The sequence below is a fragment of the Canis lupus genome, chromosome 27 (genome assembly GCF_048164855.1).
Source record: "Canis lupus baileyi chromosome 27, mCanLup2.hap1, whole genome shotgun sequence".
Classification (NCBI taxonomy): domain Eukaryota; kingdom Metazoa; phylum Chordata; class Mammalia; order Carnivora; family Canidae; genus Canis; species Canis lupus.
In genome coordinates this window covers 25401955-25407512 of record NC_132864.1, presented here as the reverse complement: position 1 = coordinate 25407512, position 5558 = coordinate 25401955, and the positions used below count along the sequence as shown (strand labels likewise).

At 50.5% G+C, this 5558-nt stretch overlaps 1 pseudogene; it reads left to right on the top strand.

The window, feature by feature from the left end:
- Positions 1 to 217: 217 nt before the first annotated feature.
- Positions 218 to 1298, top strand: LOC140618936 (U2 small nuclear ribonucleoprotein A' pseudogene; annotated as a pseudogene).
- The last annotated feature ends 4260 nt before the right edge of the window (positions 1299 to 5558 follow it).

Here is a 5558-nt window from a genome sequence, read left to right as displayed (position 1 = left end):
GGTCCTCAAAAGAAAGCAGGGGTAGCCATCCTTATATGAAATAAATTAAACTTTATCCCAAAGACTGTAGTAAGAGATGAAGATGGACACTATATTATACTTAAAGGATCTATCCAACAAGAGGACCTAATGCTACAGTGAGAAGAGTTTGCACTTCTATCAATGTAGGAAGACAGAGAAAAAAATAATAAAGAAATAAAAAAGCATCCAAGGAGGAGGGAACCATGCGAGGAGCTGGGCTAAGGCCGGGCAGCGAGTGCCCCCAGGACAGGAAAGCACCGACCAGGAGAAACAGGAGCTTTACCAACCTTCCCAGCAGAAAGGGGCTCAGTACACCAACGCCGTGCGGGACCGCGAGCTGGATCTCTGGGGGTATAAAATTCCTGTCATTGAAAATCTGGGTGCTACCTTAGACCAGTTTGATGCTATTGATTTCTCTGACAATGAAATCAGGAAACTGGATGGTTTTTCTTTGTTGAGAAGGCTGAAAACATTATTAGTGAACAACAATGGAATATGCCGTATAGGTGAGGGACTTGATCAGGCTCTACCCCGTCTGAGAGAACTCATTCTCACCAACAACAGTCTTGTGGAACAGGGTGACCTGGACCCTTTGACATCTCTCAAATCACTGACTTACCTAAGTATTCTGAGAAATCCTGTAACAAACAAGAAGCATTATAGACTATGTAATTTACAAAGTTCCGCAAGTCAGAGTACTGGATTTCCAGAAAGTGAAACTAAGAGAGCATCAGGAAGCAGGGAAAATGTTCAAGGGCAAACGGGGTGCACAACTTGCAAAGGATATTGCCAGGAGAAGCAAAACTTTCAATCCAGGTGCTGGTTTGCCAACTGACAAAAAGAAAGGTGTGGGCCATCTCCAGGGGATGTAGAAGCAATCAAGAATGCTATAGCAAATGCGTCAACCCTGGCTGAGGTGGAGCGGCTGAAGCGCTTGCTACAGTCCGGTCAGATAACTGGCAGAGAACGCAGGTCAGGTCCCACTGATCTTGAAGAGGAGATGGAAGAAGACACGGTCACAAATGGGTCCTGAGCAGTGTGGCCCAAGTATCTGCAGGATGTATAATATGCCTACTTGAGACAAGTCCTGTTTTTTTGAACTTGGAATAATAACCTTGTTTGAATCAGCAAAGTGGAGCTTATAAACATTGTTGAAATGCTTAAGACTGCTGCCCGTAATTTTGTAATACTATAAATTTTGAAATCTAAATGCCAGTTTTCTACAAATAGTAAAAATGTGACATTCACTGTGCTGCCAAGCTGTCTGTCATCGGGCGGGGGTGGGTGGGTGTGCAGTACTGTGAGGTATATGGACATGTGGAGGTTGGAAATGACAGAAGTCAATGTTTCTAGGTAGGCTTCCCAGGCCTCTCTAAAATGTTTAGATTTTTAAGTTCTTAATAAAACTCAAGATAACTGCAAAAAAAAAAAAAAAAAAAAAGATTTTGACACAAAGAGAGCACAAGTAGGCAGAGGAAGAATCAGGCTTCCCGCTAAGCAGGGAGCCCAATGTGGGGCTCAGTCCCAGGACCCTGGGATCATGACCTGAGCTGAAGTCAGTCTAACCAGTTGGTTAGCCACCTGGTTGGCCACCCCAGTCCCCCCCACCCCCAAATCTGCAACTTTAATTATCCTTCCTCATGTAAGGCAACATCTGGGCAGATTCTAAGGATTAGAACAGGAGCATCTTTTTGGGAAGGTGGGGAGGGGCAGAGGCATTATTCTGCCTCTGAGACCTTGCCCAGGAGTGTCAGGGTGCAAGGACATATTTGAATGTAGGAACCCCTCCCTCCATAGGGATCTAGGGAGAGAAGAGCGACTTGGGGGAGCCCCCTGCTGGAGGCTCAGAGGACAGAACCCTTAAGTGCCTGCACTGGGTCCAGAGCTCCTTTCTCCCTTGTCCCCCTCACTCTGCACTGGTGACAGCTGAGCTGCCCCAGGTGGAAGATTTGTGGGAGACCCCTCAGCTCTGCTCCACTCCCTCCCTCACTCAGGTGTCTGTTCCAGCCGTTCCTTCCCCTGCTGGGGTCTGTGGCCCAGGCAAGGGCTGACTCAGCCACCCCCGGTGTCCAAGAGCCCAGGACAAAGGCCACCATCACTGGCACTGGAAACAGCCACCGCATGGGTAATCAGGGAGCACCTTGGCTGCAGCCACCCCCCGGGGCAGTGTTCCCAAATTGCTGATCCACAGAAGTGCAACAGACTCTTAGGGATCTCAGAATGATTCTTGGGTTCCAGGTCATGCAGCCTGGGCTCTTTGGGTTCTAGTCTGGTGATGAGGTTGGTTGTTACCTCATCCCCAGGCTCTGGATTCTATACTTGCACCCCTCCCCAAACTATAGACTCATCAATCCCTGGTTCCCTGGGTCCAATCTTAGGCTGAGAGTAATGGGCTTGTTCCAAGGCTTGTCCCCACCCCCCACCCCCCGCCCCCGGCTTTCTCTCCCTGGTGAGGACCTCTCTGCATTTTCTCTCTGCCCCCCAGAGAGGAAGGAACCACGGGGTGAGGTGAAGACCCGCCCCACACCACAATGGGAAGCTGGTAGGTTTGGCTGGTCTGTCACCTGTCCCTGCCCTTTGTCCTTGGGACATTGTGAATCTGAATATGCATCGGAATATTCTCTGAGGTTGGGATCCCTCTGGGGACCTCTATGGGGATCAATGTGGAGGAAGAAGCTGGGCTATGGAAGCTCACTTCATTGAGCTCAGGGCTTCACTGTGGAAAAGAGGTTGCATCCTGATAGGGAGGCTCCTGGGCAGAAAGGAGACCCCCATCTGGGAGGAGGGAGCAGCGGAAGGGAGCATGGGGTGCAGTTCTCTCTCTCCAGGGTCCCCTTTCTGTAAGAGCCTCTGGCCCTCAGGAAGCAGGGGAAGCACCCTCCTGGGGCACAGCTTCTACTGGTTCTCGGCCCTCTCCCCCCACCTTGGAGCTCAAGTGCAGGACAAGAGAGATGTGCTGACTCCCCCACCCTCCCATTGAGTGGAGCAAGTGGGAAGCAGAGCTCCAGGGGTTTGTCCATCACAGCCTCTATCCCTCCCGCACCTCCTCCCTCTCTGCTCGGGTAATTTGCTGTCAGGCATCAGGGGAGGCCTTGCCATTTCCTTCTTATAGGAGGGGCATCACATGACAGTGACTCAGACTCCCCACTTTTGTGTGTCTCTCCCTTTATTTCAGGACGCCCGGCACAGTGTGTACTGTCTCGGGAATCTCAGGGTTGGGGTATCCTGGACAGAGAGGTACCTGCCTTGCACTGGGCAGGTCAGCACTTTTGGATCAGGAGGTCCAGGCTGGTATCAACAGCTCCCTGGAGCTGCCCCCAGAACTGTGATGCCCAGAAGTTCTTGGCGCCCACCTCATTCCACTATTATGGTTATATTTGCCTCTTTAATTAGTTGTGGAATGAACCAACCGTCTTCTATTCAATGGAAAACTTTGAGTCTATTTAGAATGATCTGTTCACTGAACAGATGCAGGAAGTGACCTCTAAGGGTTCCGTGTGATTTCTATTCCTTGGGAAGTTGTCTTGATGACTCATCCCATGTCTTCAGTGACTGTAGGACTAGCCATGATTTTCTGCCTGGCTTCGGACAAGTAACCTAACCCCTCTGAAGGCAGCTGCATGCAGAGGTGACTAAACTCACTTTATATGTTTGGGCCAAATGGACAAAGCCTGGTTAAGTGCTTGGGATACGTGGGGGAGGGTGGGGGGTTCTTTGGAAGGACCTGTGAGGCTGTACAATGAGTGTGCCAGGAGGGCAGTGACACGGCAACACTGCTGTATATCCCACATGCCCTAGATTCTGGTAGAGACAGCCAGCCCCTAGACATCTATGTTTTAAGAAAAAATGGCAGGCACACAACATAGAACTGAGAAAAGAATGCCCATGGCAGAGGTTGGCTGGGGCTGGCTGGGACCATGGGGGCAGCAGCTCTGATGCGCGTGGCACCTCTGAGCTGTTCAGAGGCTCAGGCCTGCTGAGCAAGCAGGGTTTGCACAGAGGACCCAGTTACGTGGGGCAGGCCACCAGCAGGCCGCCACGCAAATTTGGTGGACAGTAACGCGACACACTCCACGGACCTTACATGAATAATACTTCTCTCTGTCCTCACGAGTAATTCCAATTACTGTCACTCCTATTTTATTTATTAATTTTTTTCATTTTATTTTTTATTTAAATTCAGTTAGCCAACTTATAGCATATCCTTAGTTTCAAATGTAGCTTTCAATATGTCACTCATATTTTAGACACGAGGCATGGGCGCTCCTAGAGAAGTTTGTTGATCCGGCCCTGGGTCACGTGGCGCGAAGGGCAGAGCTGGGCACAGAGCAGACTGTGCAGATTCAGATCTCACGCTGTCCCCAGCATGGAGTGTTGTCCTCATTGTCCTGTCTCCAGAGAATCTCTGTCCTGTTCATGAGGTGCAACAGGGAGTGTGCAGCATGCTCTGGAGAGTAAGAACGTCACATCCTCTGCCTCCATGGATCCTAATTATTCTGAGGAAGATACACATAAAATAACCTCACAATGAATTGTCTCCTAATAGGAGACCCCTGAAACAGATCAGCTGGGCACAGCTCTAGTCAGGGAGATCTTGGGAGGCTCTCTGGGAGGGGGCTGAGTGTCCATCTGAAGAAAGCATTCGGGGTAACTGGGGTGCAGCCTGAGTTATGGCTGGGTGGGCAGTGGGAGAGAGGATGTCTCCCTGAATGACCACTGGTCTGCTTGACTCCTAACTGTTGCAGAACCCGTGACATTCTAAATCAACTGTCCACATGACAGTTGCCCAAAGAATGAGCTTCATCTACAACTGACCAAACCTGGGCGATGAGCAGCTAATATTAGCTAGGAAAGGGGCCTGCCAGGCTGGTGCTCTGGTGGCTTAATGGATGGAGTCTACAAAGCCCCAGTGTCTTGATGACCAAGGGTCTGACCCGCCCTCCGAGCAGCCAGAACTAAGGCACAGCCCAGAATCGGCAGGGGCTCCCTGGCTCTGAGCGGGCACCTTCCTTCCTCCTTCCTTCCTCCCCAGCATCCAGTCTCTGCTGCACAAACTACAGTCAGTCGACTTGCATCTACTCACGGATTTTGTACCCACAGGACCTTCAATGGAGTAGTCCATGGAGGTGATATTTGTGGCTCTGCCCTGTTGTTTGGCCAGAAGTCCATTTGGATGCTGCCGAGACACTGCTGGGGACAGCCAGTAGATTTTCTTGACTACAGATGATTTTCTTGTGAATCCTGTGTTTGAATTCCCTATGATCTTCTCTTTTTGTAACCTAAGCCATGATCCTGGAAGTACACTAACCACAGAACGGTCGCTATGCAGCTGGGAGAGGACCCTGGGAGTGCGATTGTTCATTGCTGGGTCACACTCCCGTTCTCCTTGTTCACCTGTGCCTGGGGAGCCAACTGAGTCCAGGCTGGGCCCAAGAGGGGCATTGCGATGTGGTGTGTGCTTACCACCCCCAGCAGAGTGATGCGTGGGGACGCGATTTCATTTGGATGAGACAGTACAGAAAAGATAATAGGACAGT